At 44.4% G+C, this 19,333-nt stretch overlaps 1 long non-coding RNA gene across 1 annotated transcript; it reads right to left on the bottom strand.

The window, feature by feature from the left end:
* Window positions 1–1,680: 1,680 nt before the first annotated feature.
* Window positions 1,681–3,340, bottom strand: LOC127301761 (uncharacterized). The gene is made up of 2 exons (XR_007852445.2): window positions 3,025–3,340; window positions 1,681–2,109 (listed from the first exon to the last, which is right to left on the bottom strand). It is a non-coding gene; the product is annotated as an uncharacterized lncRNA (long non-coding RNA).
* Between the last annotated feature and the right edge of the window lie 15,993 nt (window positions 3,341–19,333).

The following is a 19,333-nucleotide window of genomic DNA, read 5'->3' as shown; positions in this document are numbered from 1 at the left end:
GCGCGGCCTCGGGGCCGGCATGGTAGTTGGAGCGGTGGCTCTGGTCTTTTGCCTCCGCCTGTTGCGTTGAGGTGTGGTGTCGACCTGGCTGGTCGTCGACCCGTGTGGAGCGCAGCCTCGGGGCTGGCGTGTGGTGTCGTGTTGTAACGGTTTTCGTGCAGTTTTCCTCATAAACGGACCAACTCTTTTCTTCTATATCAATGAAAGGCACTTGCCTCGTTTGAAAAAAAAAGTAAACATGTTTTGTCTTCAATGCCGGCAAAAAACCGAGGGGAAATTTGGCACGTCCGAACCGCTCGTTCCATCACAAATGTCGTTCTAAAATGCACACTATCTAGCTTGCACGGTTTCATTGCGTCTCGCGTGGCTTGGCAAACCACCCACCTGAATGTTGAGTCGAAGTGCTGGAAGATCTCAAGTCCTGGAGACAAAAGGCATGGTTTACGAGAATGTGCTCAAGACAGAAACACTCACCCAAAATGGTAGGGAAATAAAGAGAATTTGACTTTTGAGTTGCTGCTTTGTAAGAAATTTCCACAGGTCTTGCTCCACGTCGCGGGGGTGTTTTTTTAACACATATCCATTAACGATTTGTGGGTCAATGAACCCAACATCATGGATGTTCCTTATTTTGCATTCCCTAATCTTCATTCTGCATAATAGCGTACACAACAATATAGTTAGTGTATCTATATATATATATATATATATATATATATATATGTGTATATATATATATATATATATATACATATATATATAGGACAAATACTTCCTACTCCTGGGTGTAACTACACCCACGTCTCATATACTACCATACGAAAGTATATAACATACTTTATTGGTTTGAGTATGTTCGTACACTATATCTAAGATACTCCATACCAACTTTGGTGAAAAAAAATTAAATACATCCATAGTTTGCACTATATATACAAAATACATGCATATTTATACGTAAAAAAATAGTGTACGTAAAAAATGTACATACTACCTACAAAGTAGTATATATACTGCTAAAATATTCTTATATACTTCATACTACATGTATATACTTTTCGGTATGATAGATACTACCTAGATTGTGTGAAACACACGTGGGAGTAACTACAACCGGGTGTGGATTTGCTGCAAAGAGAGGTAGCTACCCATGCAACTAGCACAGTTGGATTCTGTCCATCTCATAACGTCCATTAACGGAAACTTAACGGCCTTGGAGAAAAGTGGACAAAAGGTGCATGCAGAGGAAACAAACAAAAGGTAGTGGGCTGTATCTTTATAGTAATATTTTCTCTCATCTCACTTGAGTGAGAAAATGTTGCCTCCAAAAGCCCTCTAAAGCTCGTTCCATCACCGGCGAAGGGAGGAAGAATGGAAAAGTTTGCATGGCCTTTACCCGCATTCTACATTCTACTTTTTCCGTTTTGTATTTACAGTGATTTCGTTCACGGTCATTGGAGAGTCTTTGGTCTGTCGACCATGAAAAATGTGCCTAGGGCGGTAGCACCTAACTGTACCCTAAGTTTTCAGTTTTGAATTTCCAACGCCTAGTTTTAGTGGTCTAACTTTTTGTGTTCTATTATCCTAATCCTATAGCTTCTCTGTCATGCCCATAAAATCTTTGCTTGAAAATTATTTTCCACATACAGAGTAGTACAAAGTTTGTTGTGAGGCGACAAGTTCTGTCAAATATCTAAAAAATACCCAGAAATAGTACATACATTGAGCAGTGACATCCCCTGGCGTTTGCCCCAATTCTGGCCCCATGAAATAAAAGACTACAGGTACAATCACCAATTGCGGCTGTGGAAAATCAAGCACGAGGAAAGTCCACCGGGAAAGAATGGAAATAAGAGAACGGAAAACAAATGAACTCTCTTCCTGTGTAGATGATATTGATTCCTAAAAACAAGAACAAGGCTAAAACTGCCATGCAATTAATCTGGAGCCTCACTTGGAGCAATGACGGACTCACGCCGTTGTACCTTCACTCTCAAGGTATTTTTGCTGATCAACAAGCGTGTCACGCCGACCGCTGTTCTACACTCCATAGCCCTCTCCGGGGGACGAGGCGCATCATGAGGGTGAGCTCGTGCTAAGGCACCTTTTCTGGCATAAAAGGGAGAAATGGCATAATCAAACCAGTTCAAAAGTACATCCTGGACAACTGAAAAAAAAAGCTAAGAAATTAATTCGTGGACACACGCAAAAGGAATTAAGATGCAAAGTGCACACGACAAAAAAAACGGGGCCAGACCGGCCGGCCAGGATGCCGTTCTGGTGGATTGAACTCCGGTGCCCTGGTAGGATGTGCGTTCGCCTTCACCGAAGGTAGCATGCTCTGTTGCCACCACTGTAGCTAGCTGCCCGATTTCAACTGGATGACTAATTTTTTGGGGGTTCATGCGACCAAACCTTTTGAGACGTAAAAGAATTTTTTGTATATGTACCATGCACAGACTACAGAGTTATCAAGTAATAGACAAATCTTTGATCCGTAAAAATAGAGACAACATGCATGAGGAAGAAAACGAATCATTGTACCTCACGCAATCCATGTATAGCAGAGAAAAATCTCTTAAGATTTTTTTTTTGTAGTAGAAAAAAAGGCAAAAGGAAAATATAAGGAAGACATGATACGGAGGGGAATAGGGGATAAGACTAAATAAATTAACAAAGACTAAGATTGGAAAGTTGCCAGCAACTAGCATGGAATCTCTGCAAGAAAAGGCCTCTAATAGTCCTAGAGCCAAAGAGCAGCATCAAGTACATGCTAGCGGATTCATCCATGCCGCAAAGATCAATTAGATAAGGCATCAATCAAATCTGGTAAAAATCCATCAGGGAGAGCTAGTCAAATCAGCCCAGCTTAAAAAATCAACACAAACACAGCGTCAGGATCTAGTTCACGAACTTGATTTTGGATCTGCAGTATAAAAATCAAAACTAGATCCAGAAAAGAAAAGCCAGGCAAGATGGAGAGAATGATGGCGTGGCTGGAGAGGAAGAGTCGGGGGATTCAACCTCGAATACGATGCAAGCCAGCATATGGTTCTTCAAGCTCGTTCGAGGCGGCCGGACCTAGCACTACACGATGCTAACGGCCAGGCCAAAGTCGACGAGCTGTGCGCGGGTGGTTGAGGACGCAACAATATTGGCCCTGTCGGAGGATCAGTGAGACTCCAACGGGATGAAGATGGGGCGCTATGGTGGTTCACCATGGATTCGCAATAGCGACCTGCTTCTAGTGGAAAAGGAAAGTGATAGGAATCACGGGGAGAGAGAAGGAGAAAAGTCACCGGAAAAATGAGATAAGAAGCAGAGAAAAAGGTAGAAGTAGGGCTGCAAATTAACGCGGCGCGCGTGATCGTACGCACAAGCATACTAGACGGCGTTACACACGCGTCGATATTCTAAGGGGAGGGTAGCTACCCTCCTTTGTAGGTGACAATTTTTGATATATATATATATATATATATATATATATATATATATATATATATATAAAGTGCCCGTGCGTTGCACCGGGAGAAACAAATTAAATGTTCAATGAATCATCCATGGTAACACTTCTCTATGCCACTATTGAAGGTGGTCAGATTTTTTTCCTATTCATAACTAACATGCTAAATCCTAGGACTATGTCTTGTGATCCCCTCGGAACTAAGGTCTATGATAGAAAAACAATGGATCGGTAGTTTTAAAAATAGTTTCTTGTCGAATAACCGGTTAACACTAAAATTTTGTGTCAAAGTTGATAGACACATTATTGTTTGGTTTGTATCAATTTTTCAAACTATATTTTTAAATATAATATATGGTTTCCTATTTTTCTTTATTTTAATTATTAGTGCATAAATAATGTATCTATTTATCTTTTCGCTCTTATCATCATCTCTTCGACCATGTTCGTGTCCTCCTTTCTGATTCAAACCTCACTAAATCACTTTGGCCTCTAACAACTACCTTATATAAAAAAATAAATTGTTTTTCTATTAGCCAAACAATGAGCTAGCCCAGTGGGCCATGGCCACGGCTAGCTAGTGTGCGCATATGCACGACCGAGGTGATATGTAGAACGACGACCGGCATGTTGGATCGTTCGTATACACACAATTGCATCTCCATTTAGGGCGGCTCTTTGAAATCAGTGGCTCTCGGTTCAATCCCTCAAGCACACACACGGTTGATTCTTCTCTGAAGTTTGTTCCACGGCCTCGTCCTCTTGAGTTCTCCTTCAGTGAAGCCCCCTTACAATCCTTCCGCGGTTCCGCCCATATCCTCCCGCTTATGTTTATCCACGAGGCTGCTTGCTGATTCCAGAGACCTGCAAACGCATATGAATTGGTGTGATTTACTCCAAATAAGCGAGATGGGACGATTGGTACATAAATATTTCAGTTGATAACTGCAGTTTATGGAGAGACGGGGACGTCCTTGACATGATTCCCAACAGACCGACACCAGCGACTGTTTGTATCTATTTCTGTTTGTATATATATAGGGTTACACTATTTTGCAACCGGTGCTCAAAATATAATTTTGAGCATCACCTGCCTCTATGTAGGATGGATCTGATGGACGAAAAGAAAAATACCCGCACCGAACCCCACCTGCCCACGAACGACTCCCACCCCACCTCGTTGGACCTCAAATCCCCAGTACGCCCACCGCCGTCGGCCACCTCCACCACTGCCCCGGACGGCTCCTGCGGCGACGCCGGCCATCCCCACCCCCACCGCCTCCTGGAAGTCCCCCGCGCCGCCGCTACGAGCGCGTCGTCGGGGACGTCGGCCTCGATGCGAGCCGCGCACCTCCGCCTCACGCTCACGCGCCGCCGCTGCCTTCCCTGATGCTCCAAGCGCCGCCGCCCCTTGTGGCCCTGGTTCGTCCCGACGGCCGGCAGGCCCCTGCGAGCACCCGCCTTTCCTGTCGCCGGCAGGCCCCCGCTCCCCCAAGTCTTGCCGCCCCCTCATACCCTTCCTTCCTCAGCCCTTGGTGGTCCTCGCCGCCGGCCCACCCCACCGCCGCCGGCCCACCCCACCGCCGCTAGCCAGCCCCATCGCCGCCAACCAGCCTCCCCTGCCCGCCCCGTTCCCGTCACCGCCACGGACCCCTGGCTACCCCTGCGCCGGCGACCCCTACCAGCACCGCCGCGCTTCATCTTCACCTCCGGCATGTCGCGTTCACTCCCCGTCCGAGCGGACGCCGATTCGCTCCAGCGCTGTTGGACATCTCCAGCACCGCCGCCCGGCCGTACTCTCTCGTGCCCCACCTCTGGATTATCTGCTGCACCCCGCCACGGCTCTTGGATCGTGCAGGAGCAGAGAAGCTGCATCCCCCGAGCTGCTCGGGAGAGCCCACTGCTAGACTGCAACGGCCAGGGCGCGATCTCTCTGTAATTCCTGTAAGGGCATCTCCAGCGGCGCGACGCATTTTAGTGTCTGCGCGCGTCCGTTTGCGTCGCGCAGCGGACGCTGAAATGACCGTTTTCGTCCGCGTGTCCGTTTGCGTCTGGGGTTGGCTCCAGTGGCCCGACGCATTTTTTTTCTCTTTTTCATTTCAACATACTTCCAAATATTACAAATTGGAAGATTATTTTACACAAACTAATACATAGTTTGGAACATGGTTTACACAAACTAATACATAGTTTGTACCATGGTGGACACAAATATAAATATTTTAAAAATAGAAACCAGTTGTGTTGATTTCCGTATGTTCGCTGCCAAGAAAGAACATTCGAGGGCACACCCAGTCACCCAAACTGGAAAATCCAGCGGGAGGATTGACGGTGCCCTTGTTGGTTCTACCGATGAGGCGAACAGACAGAAACCTTCCACCATCGCTTCGTCTGGCCGTAGCCAGATTCGCTGCAAAGAAAGAACACTCTACGTTCTAACTATCGGAGTCCGACTCGGATTCGCCGGTGTGGTAGTGCCTGCGGCAGGCCGTGTCGTCGAAGACCTTGACGACCATCTCACCGTCTCCCTCGTAGAGGAAGGTGAGCTGGCAGCCGGGCTTGAGCGCCAGGTCACGGGCGAACTTGCCCCACCCGGTGTGCAAGTACATCTTGCCCTGCCCGCCGAACAGGACCTCCACGGCCCAGCGGCAGAAGTTGCAGCTGGCCTCCCATAGCTGCAAATGCGCCGGCTCGACGCCGTCGACGAACTCGGCGAACTTGTCCGGGAGACGCTTGATGCCGAGCGGGTCGTCGTCGATGCGGAGGAGGAACTCGAAGCAGCGTCCCTCCACGTCGGAGGAAGACGAAGAGGGCGCAGGCGACGGCGAGCGTGGGGCCGTAGCTGCTCCACCACGGCGGCCCCTGCCCCGTCCCCGGGGCCGTCCAGGGCCGCGGCCTCGACCGCCTCGCCGGCCACCAGGACCCGCCATGGTCTTCCTCGCGGGGCTGGCTGCGTCGCAGGAACACCTAGGCGGCGGAACGCTGGAGCTTTGTGGCGGCTAGGGTTTCTATGGAGGGAGTGGATGAGGAAGAAGAAGGCGCGGCCCCGTTATATAGGCCGGAGGCATGCGGTGGCCGCGGGACGCGTGGCGACGCCATTAACGTGGTTGGCGGAGGCGGGCTGCGGCCGCTCGGCAGCCGAGGCATTGCCATTAACGTGGCGCAGACTGCCGAAGCGACGCAGCGGCGCCAGTCGCAGGCGCGTTTGAGAAGACGCATCGACGCCGGGTCGCTGCCAGGCGGGCCCGACGAAACGTCCGCCGGATACGACCGGACACTTTCGGCGTCCGTGCAGTGTCCGCGGAGACGCATCCGAGGCGCATATTTGGGCCAGGTTTGCGTCTCCGCGGACGGCCCGGTCACTTTGCGTCGCCCCGCTGGAGAGGGTGCCAGACGCATTTTCGGTCACGGCGGACGAAAACGACCATTTGCGTCGCGCCGCTGGAGATGCCCTAAGGTGATCAGCAGTACAAGTAGAACGAGGAACAAGTGCAAAAGCATTGTGACGGACAGTGCGCGTATGGCTGAAGCTAAAAGTAATTTTAGAGATGTACCTACAAACAGTGCGGACAAAATCGCAAAAGGTAAAGGATTTGGCAGTGCACATATTTTTACACAGGCTATATGCAGTACAGTTAACTTACAAAACGAATGAAAATTTACTCGCAGACGTGCGGAAAGATAAGTAACAGAAATTTGGACAGTCCAAGTTTCATGCGCTGGCAGTACATTCACAGGTCGTGGGCAGCGCATAAGCATGAATTAAAAAGACACTTCATAGCAGCAAGTAATCAGCTACGTATGCAAGTCCAAGACGCAGCGATGCGCGAAGCAATGTCATTACTCCACGGTCTACACCTAGCGAATCTAATCAGGATGCAGTTGTATCGTCATTAGTAGTATTTCCAACCAAATGGGATTACAATGCAAAATAAGTGCAGTATCGGAATTTAAGAATTATCGAGAAGCACTGCCGGTTAGTGCACAAAAAAAGATAAAAAGAATTGTCGAGAAGCACAGCCGGCAACACTTGAAAGTACAAGCATAGGTTTCTTGGAAATTCATAAAAGAATAATATCAATATCTACGTTCGCCCTATGGTTGCGCCCTAGAATCTCACCACATCAGCGCCCACAGGTTCCTCGTCGTCCCCAAAGGCGGGCCGCCGCCCAGCTTACCCCCTGCCCCGCTGCGACGCCTAGCTCCCGCAACCCTCCTGCCATGGTTCCAATCTCCGAACTCGGCCATAACGCCCGCGGCCCCATGCCCGTAGCTCCGCGCCCCCACCTGGCTTCTCCTCCGATGTCCGATTCCTCCTGCCGCCCAGGGTGTACCGGGCCGCCTCCATGTGGGGTCCAACGGAGGTGGACCGAGGCCACAACTAGAGCGCACGGAGGGAAGAAACTCAGGCACCCCCCTCATCCCCGATCATCGATGTGCCTCCGGAGACCACTGGGTTCAGACGGCAGCAACTCTTTTGTTTCTATCAACAACAATCCAATTTAGTTAACAGAGGCAGTTTAACTGTGTTAACACGGACAGTGCAATTACTTAGGAAGGTTTTTTAATTTCGGCAACCATGTATTGCTCAAAACCCTTCTAACGTCGATATGCGAACTTTTTTCTGTTAACTCCTTCGATTATTCTTGTGTGCGTAGAAGACTGCAAGGACCATGTTCGTTCGTGTGCCTTCAAGTAGCTAATTAGATTTGTCCTCACATTCACACTATGAAGTACATCTGTTTGGAGTGCGCACTCCAAACATTCACAGATACAAAGTACAACTGGTACTGCCTCGATCAAAATGTCCCAAAAAACAACAAATAAAAAGACCACTCATTAGCTCCCTCTACGAGCAGTACAATGTTCAGTTAGGGGAAGTACAAGTGTACACCGTGGTATTGTTCATATATTGAAGTGTTGATAAACCAGCCCATGTTGTAAATTTTGGCAAAATAAAAAGAATAGATGCAAGAAAGTGTAAAATCTACGTATGGGTGATAAGTCCATTTTCCGTGTGCAATAAAAAGGGAAAATATACGAAGAAGCGCCGCATGATTTGGCTCCCTGTGCGGCGGTGCCTCACGATTGGTGAAAGGCATCACACCTCTATAGGAACGGGGCCAACCCACCCGCAACTTAATAAAAATTAATAAAAAGCATCTAATTATTTACCTCACGGGAACTACAAGCGGTGATTTCCAGAAGTACAAGCGGTGACTATGGGAAGTACAAAGGGTCGGTTTTGGAAGTGCAAAAGAAAATTATAGTTGTTTTACTAAACACTTTATGAATCGCGCTGAGAAGTACAACTGCATTGCCCGGAAAGTACAAGCTCATGTCAAGGGAAGTTCAATGATCTGTTTTTGCGGGGCAATAATCTATTGTGCAAATATCATTTGAAAGTGCTAGAAAAAATATAATTAACCACATGGAAGTACAAATGTGTATTGCGGGAAGTACATGAAAATGTAACACGAAGTACAAGAATAATAAAAATTATCCAATATATTACTTCACAGGAAGTACAAGAAGTGGGTCCGAGGAGTACAAGTTGTGACTACGAGAAGTACATATGGCCATTTATTGGAAGCTCTAAAAGATTATCACGAAGTACACACGACAACATTGAGAAGTATAATTGATTAATTTGAAGTACACGGTTCATCTTGTAGTGCATTAAAAATAACAAAAAATGTCCGAATTAATCTCATGGGAAGTGCAAGATGTGATTCCCAAAAGTACACGCGGTAGCTACGAGAAATATAAATGGTCGGTTTGAGAACAGTAAAAGAAAATTTTAGATTTTTTCCCGAACACTTTCGTAAAACCACACCACGAAGTACAACCGCGCTTCCCGAGAAGTACAACCTCATGTCGAGAGAAGTTCAATGCTCTGTATTTGCGGGATGCAAATTTATTGCGAAAATAAAATGTAAAAAAAATCTCGCCATCCGTGAGGAAGTTCAAATAGTTGATGTTGAGAAGTACAACCATTCAACACGAACAGTACACCCACTTAACATAGGAAGTACAAAGAAAAATGCACAAAATCCAAATGTACAAAAAAACAAAAATACTCCCATCACCCGCGAGGAAGTTCATATACTTGAGAATGAGAAGTACAACCCTTTGGCGCGAGCAGTTCACACACTTTTTATAGGAAGTAGAAGAAACCCGAGAAAATACAAATGTTGAAAAACAAAATAATCTCGTTATCCGTGAGGAAGTAAAAGCAGTTATTTCATGAAGTACACGCGCAGACTAGAGGAAGTACAAGCGGTAATTACATGAACTATAAGTGTTCAAAGAAAATACTCCCATATAAGTTCACATAGCAAACATTATGAAGTTCAAATATTAAGATCCGGGAAGTGCAAAATATCTTAAATAGAGTGTAGAAACAATCTAAAATTATCATTTCGAAGCGCACATGCTAGTTTTTGTAAAACACACTAGTATCAAAATATTTACAGGAAGTACAACCACGAAGGCCAGGAAGTACAAGGACATGTCGTGCGAAGTTCAGATGCGCGTGGTTGTGCTGAGCATTTTGTCTGGCCGTGCACCTCAAACGGACACCATATGAGTAACTTATAGTAATTTTACTGAACACTTTCGTGAAACAGCGCCGAGAAGTACAATCGCATTTCCCTAGAAGTGCAAGTTCATGTCGAGGGAAGTTCAACGCTCTATTTTTACGGGGCGGAAATTTATTGTTCAAATCTCATCGATTGATCACCAACCACTTCAATCATTGTCACCAAAAGCTTTATATGGTATAGTATATGTCTAATTTCATTACCTACAACATTTTACAACAAATAAATGGATCTAATCCATCAAATTCAAATTGTTATCCCACAAAATATAACGAAAACATGATTTCAAAACTTCTGAAATTAGTTTCAAACCATTCGGATTTGGAAAAAATGGTAGATACGAAAAAGATGCGACATTTTGAGACCTTTCCAACCGTATATCATTTGCATTGTTTAAATATACCGCATGGAAATCGCGGGGAAAATCATTCGGTGCCCGTCACATAAAACGGACGGACAGTAATTCAAGTTAATATCTTAAACTGTAAGGAATTAGAGAAAATAATTGGAATAAGAAAGTTGCGCCTAGTCCATAGCTTTCCAACGCCATATCATTTGCATAATTCCGACAAACGGTTGAAACAAATCGTCCAAATTACTGTCCGCTCGTTTTTAAGTACGTCCGAATTTCGGTATTTTCAAAATTGTTCAAAAACTGTGAGGATTTTGAAAAAACGTAAAACATGAAAAAGTTGTGCAATTTCATTATCTATCCAACGGTATATCATTTGAACATTTTGGATAAGCGAATCGAAAATTGAACTAAAAGTTCCTTTTCTGACCATATAGAAGTGTTTTCGTATTTTCAAAATTAAATTTAAACCGTGCATAATCTGCGAAAGTTGTGAACATAAAAAAGTTGCGGTTTTTCATTATCTATCCAACGGTATATCATTTGCACATTTCCGCCAAATGGTTGAGAAAACCGTAGTATAATCAGTAGCTCTAAAGAAAATGGGAAGTTCAGGTAAGTTCCGATAGAAAGGTCAACCCTCTTATACAGGAAGTTCAACCTTGTGTCCAAAGAAGTTCAAGTCGGTGCTCAGAATATTATTCTGCAACCGGTTGCAGAATAGTGCTGGTATATATATATATATATATATATATATATATATATATATATATCGAAAATTGTCAGCTACAAAGGAGGGTAGCTACCCTCCCCTTAGAATATCGACGCGTGTCTGACGCCGTCTAGTATGCTGGTGCGTACGGTCACGCGCGCCGCGTTAATTTGCAGCCCTACTTCTACCTTTTTCTCTGCTTCTTGTCTCATTTTTCCGGTGACTTTTCTCCTTCTCTCTCCCCGTGATTCCTATCACTTTCCTTTTCCACTAGAAGCAGGTCGCTATTGCGAATCCATGGTGAACCACCATAGCGCCCATCTTCATCCCGTTGGAGTCTCACTGATCCTCTGAAAGGGCCAATATTGTTGCGTCCTCAACCACCCGCGCGCAGCTCGTCGACTTTGGCCCGGCCGTTCGCATCGTGCAGTGCTAGGTCCGGCCGCCTCGAACGAGCTTGAAGAACCATATGCTGGCTTGCATCGTATTCGAGGTTGAATCCCCCGACTCTTCCTCTCCAGCAACGCCATCATTCTCTCCATCTTGCCTGGCTTTTCTTTTCTGGATCTAGTTTTGATTTTTATACTGCAGATCCAAAATCAAGTTCGTGAACTAGATCCTGACGCTGTGTTTGTGTTGATTTTTTAAGCTGGGCTGATTTGACTAGCTCTCCCTGATGGATTTTTACCAGATTTGATTGATGCCTTATCTAATTGATCTTTGCGGCATCGATGAATCCGCTAGCGTGTACTTGATGCTGCTCTTTGGCTCTAGGACTATTAGAGGCCTTTTCTTGCAGAGATTCCATGCTAGTTGCTGGCAACTTTCCAATCTTAGTCTTTGTTAATTTATTTAGTCTATCTGCTATACATGGATTGCGTGAGGTACAATGATTCGTTTTCTTCCTCATGCATGTTGTCTCTATTTTTACGGATCAAAGATTTGTCTATTACTTGATAATTCTGTAGTCTGTGCATGGTACATATACAAAAATTTCTTTTACGCCTCAAAAGGTTTGGTCGCATGAACCCCCAAAAAATTAGTCATCCAGTTGAAATCGGGCAATGAACGAGATGAGGTAGAAATAAATCACTTACATAACGTAGCAACTGATGATAGATTTGTCGAGTTCGCGCAGATTGAACAGCTGGAACAATTCACTCATATGAATTGTTACATAGTAATGTTTGAAGCGATGCTCATGTCTAACTTCCGCATAAATATATTCTTTGTCGGCGTTAGTTTTTATGTAACCCTTGTACCAACGTAGCAAATTTTTCATTTGTGCTGGTAGATCCTCTTCCTGCACAGGCTCGACGAGAGGCGCATTCGGCTCATATGTAATTACTACCTCACTCATTGGTGCCTCCTCAAGGCCTAACACTGCACGAAGAGTCATACCGATCTCGGACGCTTGTTCTCTGGCACCCGTTATAGTCATTCCCTGTGCTGCCGCAGCTGCTATGATAGCGGGGTCCAGTAGTTCAGCATCCGGACCGGCGGCTTTCACTATGAGCAGGGGGATCGATTGTTTATTTTGTTCCCCGAGCTGGGCAACTTGTTTCCCGCTTTTTTTACTTTCTTCTTTATCCTCCTCCAAGGCTTTCTTCTCCTTCTCCGCCAAGTCTTTCTTCTCCTTCAATATGAGTGCTTGCCTACGAAGTTCACGTCCATAGGCATATTCTTCTCGGCTTGGGACGGTGTGCTCAAAAATGACTTAGCCCACTTCTTTTCCTTCTCAGAAAATACTGGCTTGGGCCCAGGCTCTCTTTTCGCCTTCATTTCCGCCCTCCATTTCTCATGGTGAGCAGCCGCGGCCGCGTCCCTTTCCTCGACACTACGTTCCCAAGGCCTTGGGGGGAGAGGCTTCAGTGATGGCTCCGGTACCTTTGTGGTCTTAGGTACATAATTTAGCCACTACTGGGAAATCTTTCAAACCCGTAGTGAACTCGCTGGAGAGTCGGTTACCGTACATCCATTGCCGATTCATCTGCATTATTATTATATAAAGTATATAATTAACCATCATGCATTTGTTAAACTAACTAGCTAGAAATAATAGAAATTAAACAATGAACTACACACATGCATATTTTATCAATGACACATGAAAGGTTCAAGTTGCTAACCGCGATCGAGGAGGAAAAATGAATGAGAAAGCTCAAGTGTGGCTCGGACACTTCATATCATGTTCTTTCATTTTCTCGGGCATTTCATCGAACACCTTGTGTGCATAAGAGAAACCAAAAGCAAACCCACCACCCACTTGTGAAATTGTGAAGAGAAGTGTGGCACCAAATGGCTAAGTGAGTGTGATGAATGGTATATATAGGGGTGGGGCTTTAGTCGCGGTTGGCCAGGCCAACCGCGACTAAAGCCCCTCCGTCCCCCAGCTGTCGAGCGAGCCCGCTGGGCCCTGACCTTTGGTCGCGGGTCGCCTCCCGAACCGCGACCAAAGACCCCTTTAGTCGCGGTTCGAATATTTTGGGGACTAATGGGGGTGGATGGAAGCCTCTTTTTCTACTAGTGATATCTAATCACTGTCATCGGAAGCTGCTTTGGCTGGATCGAACGTCACACCGTAATAGAGCGATCATAAAGGTGTAGTTAGGTATCCAATGTGATAGGTTAAGGCGTACGAGTCAAGAGCGGGATTTGTTCATCCGCGTGACAGAATATACTATGGGCCCACTCGGTAAGATTATATCCAAGTTGCAACACATGACTAAATCATGGGGATAGAATCGAACAGAACGAGTTGAACAGTCTTGTCGGTAACGAGATCGAACTAGGTATCTTAATACCTATGATCAAGTCTCGGACGAGTGTTGGTATCAAAGTAACAAAGGGAATTGGATATGATGTAATGTTTCAAACGAGGAATCACATCTTCGTAGAATACATAGAGATTGCTATTGTTCTCCAGAACACCCTGGCAATCATTGATCAGAGAGATATGTCTCTGATCATGTCTGCGTTATTCTCGAACCGTAGGTGACAGCTGGGTTCCTGCGTTCAACAACAGGGTTATTGCAGTACTTGTAGCAACAACTATTTATTAGAAAGTTTGGCCCAAAGGAGCTTTGTAAATGGCAATAAACACAATCCCGCAATTGCGTTGTCAGGCGCAGCCACGTTCGCACCCAAACCATAGTTTGGAAGTAGCTTATTCTATAAGCTACTAAAATGGCACTGATTTGAGAGAGTTCTAAGTAAGTAAGAGCAAAGTAAATAATTAAAGTAAACTAAAGCAAGAGTGTGTTGAGAGAGTGTTTGTGGTATGGTTGACGGGTTCTCAAGGAGTGTAGGTTCCACCACTAGTATTTCTATTACTTATGATTAGAATGAACTATATCTTTGACATGCTATGTGTGGGGAGAGCTCCAGAGTAAGATGCGCCCAGAAAGTCATCGGTCATCGCATCTCTAAATAACCACATCAAATAGTTTCCTGCAAGCCACATATTGACTATTGCTATTAAGGGTTTTACCCCATGGTTATCGATATGAGATTAGTGATTCCCTTCTTACCCCCCTCATCCATGTGTTAAAACGCCGATACGGTAATGTCACTTCCCGCCGTTCACTCTATCACAATTCAAAGGGTAGTTCCCTCCTTGTCCATAAGGCAAATATTATGTGGTGCACTTCACATAACATCAAGAGGAGAACTAAGACACATTCATAGATCAAAGGTATAAGACATCTTTAATTGCATACAAGTGTAAATCCTAATAGAGTTCGGATCACAACCAAGTAGACAAAGGGGGTCGATGATGGAGACGTTGATGATAATGATGATGATGGAGATCGATGCGCTACCCTTCAAGATCCTATCCTCCTCCTCTTCTGTGTTGGTGGAGATGGTGATGAAGGCAGTGGCGGAGCAACATGGCCCCACCCCTAGGGCGTGGATGAAGTGGTGCCTCTCCCTTGAATCCTCCCCTCTTTACATAGGCGCTGGAGGTCGGTTTCGCGAATCGATGGAGCCAGGGGCCAAATATGCCGATCAGACCTTCACAAATGTTGTTCCATTTGACGAGACGGAGCCTACGGAGCCCAGTACGGGTGGAAGGTACGGACGGGGTTTGCTCGTACCAATGGTCGCCAAACTCGAAGATGCTTTCGTATTTTGCTCTCCATTTCTTCATCCGGACTCCGATTGAGGTGTTCTTCGGCTCGTTGAACTCGTATGGACGAGGGATACAACACCATGGATTTAGATCGTAAATATAAGATGTTGGGAAAATATCACTTTTTCCACACCTCATATGGTTAAGTCTGGTGCTTGTAATTCTCCCATATTGTACCATCTTGGTCCTTTTGCCTTCTTTTTCCTTGATTGTCCATAGCACATAAACACATGTAAAACAAAAGGGAAACATAATAAAATCCTAATACAACTACTAAGTATGCGATGCTCACATGAAAGTGAACAAGATCTCGTAAGTATGCAAAATAGGCATATGTGTATCTAGCTGGAGCATGAAATGAGTGAAAATATGTAATACTATACTTAAAAACCTCAGTAAAATAGTGCTAAATTTTGAGCTATCAGTAGGGAAACACACTTAATGGTTCAACGAAACTTAAGATTGTTTTGGATTCATTGGAAACACCGAAGAATAAATAAGAGAGAACCGGAAAGGGTTCCGGGAGAATCCGAAGGATGTTCAGAGTGATACGAGAGGTCTCTCGGATAATCAGGAATTAAATAATACTCCCTCCGTTTCAATCTATAGTGCCTTGATACGTCTCCAACGTATCGATAATTTCTTATGTTCCATGCCACATTATTGATGTTATCTACATGTTTTATGCACACTTTATGTCATATTCGTGCATTTTCTGGAACTAACCTATTAACAAGATGCCGAAGTGCCGATTCTTGTTTTCTGCTGTTTTTGGTTTCAGAAATCCTAGTAACGAAATATTCTCGGAATTGGACGAAATCAACGCCCAGGGTCCTATTTTGCCACGAAGCTTCCAGAAGACCGAAGAGGAGACGAAGTGGGGCCACGAGGTGGCCACACCCTAGGGCGGCGCGGCCCCCCCTTGGCCGCGCGGCCCTGTGGTGTGGGCCCCTCGTGCCGCCTCCTGACCTGCCCTTCCGCCTACTTAAAGCCTCCGTCGCGAAACCCCCGCACGAGAGCCACGATACGGAAAACCTTCCAGAGACGCCGCCGCCGCCAATCCCATCTCGGGGGATTCAGGAGATCGCCTCTGGCACCCTGCCGGAGAGGGGAATCATCTCCCGGAGGACTCTACGCCGCCATGGTCGCCTCCGGAGTGATGTGTGAGTAGTCTACCCCTGGACTATGGGTCCATAGCAGTAGCTAGATGGTTGTCTTCTCCCCATTGTGCTTAATTGTCAGATCTTGTGAGCTGCCTAACATGATCAAGATCATCTATCTGTAATTCTATATGTTGCGTTTGTTGGGATCCGATGAATAGAGAATACTTGTTATGTTGATTATCAAAGTTATGTCTATGTGTTGTTTATGATCTTGCATGCTCTCCGTTATTAGTAGATGCTCTGGCCAAGTTGATGCTAGTAACTCCAAGAGGGAGTATTTATGCTCGATAGTGGGTTCATGTCTCCGTGAATCTGGAGGGGTGACAAGAACCTATAAGGTTATGGATGTGCTGTTGCCACTAGGGATAAAATATTGGTGCTATGTTCAAGGATGTAGTCGCTGATTACATTACGCGCAATACTTAATGCAATTATCTGTTGTTAGCAACTTAATACTGGAGGGGGTTCGGATGATAACCTGAAGGTGGACTTTTTAGGCATAGATGCATGCTGGATAGCGGTCTATGTACTTTGTCGTAATGCCCAATTAAATCTCACAATACTCATCATAATATGTATGTGCATGGTCATGCCCTCTTTATTTGTCAATTGCCCAACTGTAATTTGTTCACCCAACATGCTGTTTATCTTATGGGAGAGACACCTCTAGTGAACTGTGGACCCCGGTCCAATTCTCTATACTGAAATACAATCTACTGCAATACTGTTTTACTGTTTTCTGCAAACAATCATCTTCCACACAATACGGTTAATCCTTTGTTACAGCAAGCCGGTGAGATTGACAACCTCACTGTTTCGTTGGGGCAAAGTACTTTGGTTGTGTTGTGCAGGTTCCACGTTGGCGCCGGAATCTCTGGTGTTGCGCCGCACTACATCTCGCCGCCATCAACCTTCAACGTGCTTCTTGGCTCCTACTGGTTCGATAAACCTTGGTTTCTTACTGAGGGAAAACTTGCCGCTGTACGCATCACACCTTCCTCTTGGGGTTCCCAACGGTCGCGTGCTGTACGCGTATCAAGACTGTTTTCTGGCGCCGTTGCCGGGGAGATCAAGACACGCTGCAAGGGGAGTCTCCACATCCCAATCTCTTTACTTTGTTTTTATCTTGCTTTACTTTTATTTACTTCTTTGTTTGCTGCACTAAATCAAAATACAAAAAAATTAGTTGCTAGTTTTACTTTACTTGTTATCTTGTTTGCTATATCAAAAACACACAAAAATTAGTTTACTTGCATTTACTTTATCTAGTTTGTTTTATTTACTGTTGCTAAAATGGCCAATGCTAAAAATACTAAGTTGTGTGACTTCACAACCACAAATAATAATGATTTCTTATGCACACCTATTGCTCCACCTGCTACTACAGCAGAATTCTTTGAAATTAAACCTGCTTTACTGAATCTTGTTATGCGAGAGCAATTTTCTGGTGTTAGTTCTGATGATGCTGCTGCCCATCTTAATAATTTTGTTGAACTATGTGAAATGCAAAAATATAAAGATGTAGATGGTGATATTATTAAACTAAAATTGTTCCCTTTCTCATTAAGAGGAAGAGCTAAAGATTGGTTGCTATCTCTGCCTAAGAATAGTATTGATTCATGGACTAAATGCAAGGATGCTTTTATTGGTAGATATTATCCCCCTGCTAAAATTATATCTTTGAGGAGTAGCATAATGAATTTTAAACAATTAGATACTGAACATGTTGCTCAAGCTTGGGAAAGAATGAAATCTCTGGTTAAAAATTGCCCAACCCATGGACTGACTACTTGGATGATCATCCAAACCTTCTATGCAGGACTAAATTTTTCTTCGCGGAATTTATTGGATTCAGCTGCTGGAGGTACCTTTATGTCCATCACTCTTGGTGAAGCAACAAAGCTTCTTGATAATATAATGATCAATTACTCTGAATGGCACACGGAAAGAGCTCCACAAGGTAAGAAGGTAAATTCATTAAGAAACCTCTTCCTTGAGTGATAAGATTGATGCTATTATGTCTATGCTTGTGAATGATAGGACAAATGTTGATCCTAATAATGTTCCGTTAGCTTCATTGGTTGCACAAGAAGAACATGTTGATGTAAACTTCATTAAAAATAATAATTTCAACAACAATGCTTATCGGAACAATTCTAGTAATAACTATAGGCCATATCCTTATAATAATGGTAACGGTTATGCTAATTCTTATGGGAATTCTTACAACAATAATAGGAGTTCACCCCCTGGACTTGAAGCCATGCTTAAAGAATTTATTAGTACACAAACTGCTTTTAACAAATCTGTTGAAGAAAAGCTTGGGAAAATTGATATACTTGCTTCTAAAGTCGATAGTCTTGCTGCTGATGTAGATCTTTTGAAATCGAAAGTTATGCCTAATAGGGATATTGAAAATAAAATTACTACTACAGCAAATGCCATCCAAGTTAGAATTAATGAGAATATAAGATTAATGGCCGAATTGCGTGCTAGGTGGGATAGAGAAGAAAATGAAAAACTAGCTAAAGAGAAGAATGTAGCTAAAGTTTGGACTATTACCACCACTAGTAATGCTAATGCTACACAAGTTGCTGCACCTCCTACTATTAATAATAAAAGAATTGGTGTTAGCAATGTTTCTACTTCTAATGCAAAGCGCGAGAAACTGCCTGAAATTGCTAAATCATTAAATCGCTTGTGATAAAGTCATGAAATTTTTTCCAACATTGGGGATGATGATCCCATTGCTTTAGATTATAATGGTTTGAATTTTGATAATTGCCACATCTCTGAAGTTATAAAGTTCTTGCAAAAACTTGCTAAAAGTCCTAATGCTAGTGCTATAAATTTGGCTTTCACGCAACATATTACAAATGCTCTCATAAAAGCTAGAGAAGAGAAACTAG

Source organism: Lolium perenne, chromosome 5, assembly GCF_019359855.2.
Source record: "Lolium perenne isolate Kyuss_39 chromosome 5, Kyuss_2.0, whole genome shotgun sequence".
NCBI classification, from domain to species: Eukaryota; Viridiplantae; Streptophyta; class Magnoliopsida; order Poales; family Poaceae; genus Lolium; species Lolium perenne.
This window is presented reverse-complemented; position numbering and strand designations above follow the sequence as displayed.